Source organism: Sinocyclocheilus rhinocerous, unplaced genomic scaffold (genome assembly GCF_001515625.1).
Source record: "Sinocyclocheilus rhinocerous isolate Xijiao unplaced genomic scaffold, SAMN03320098_v1.1 scaffold839, whole genome shotgun sequence".
Taxonomy (NCBI): domain Eukaryota; kingdom Metazoa; phylum Chordata; class Actinopteri; order Cypriniformes; family Cyprinidae; genus Sinocyclocheilus; species Sinocyclocheilus rhinocerous.
In genome coordinates, this window is record NW_015652287.1 from 1,436,797 (window position 1) to 1,437,844 (window position 1,048).

Sequence of the window (1,048 nt, forward strand, 5' to 3'; positions counted from 1 at the left end):
AGAAAGGCGGGGCATAGAGGAGCAACAATAATGTACATTATGTGGAAAATAATGTTTTTTGAACCTTAAACCGCATAAACACATTGAATTACACCAAATAATGTTCTTTTTAGCAACGTCATATGACCCCTTTAAACTGCTTATGCTACAATTCAACAGTAGCGAACATGCTTTTTTTTTGTATATGTTTTACAGGGTGTCTACAGTAGTTGCCTTCTTTTTGTACCATCACTCAATAACTGCTTGATAACCACTGCAGAAGTATTGATGCAGTGATCGAAAAAATAGTCATCACTCACTGATCAATAGGACATTCAATTTTGAATCCATTTAGGTTCATGCGAGACTGAATAGTCATGCATATTCACTCCACGCTTCTAGGGGGGAAAAAAAGGAAGAAAAGCATTTAAAGAAGTTAAACATGGATGTCTCTGTGTCAGGAGCTTTCAATCAGGAATGAAAGCTATAACAATTCATCTAGAATATATAGATTTCCTATAAAGAAGTGTGAAAGAAGCCACAGAGCTACTATAATATGGAGGACGAAACCTGCAAAAACAATAAATAAATAAATACACAAATAAATAAATAAATGTGTGCATAAATACACGTATTCTTGTTTAAATACATAAATAAATAATTAAACGTGATGAAAGTAGGCAAATAAATAAAATAAATTGATGGGCAAATGGAAAATGTTTAGGTAGGTGCTAAACTCATCCTAACTATTTTCCTTTGATCACTCATTTATTTCTGAATGTAGTTCCACATTTTTTTTCCTCTGCGCAACATGCTAATGAGAGGGTGTCAGTTATGCAAAATAAATAAAATAAATTGATGGGCAAATGGAAAATGTTTAGGGAAATGCTAAACTCATCCTAACTATTTTCCTTTGATCACTCATTTATTTCTGAACATAGTTCCACATTTTTTTCCCCTTTGCACAACATGCTAATGAGAGGGTGTCAATTATGCAAGAGTATGGCGGATCGTGTGTGACGCGCTTGAGCGTTTGTCTGCGCATGCGTATTAACTTCATCAGTCAAGG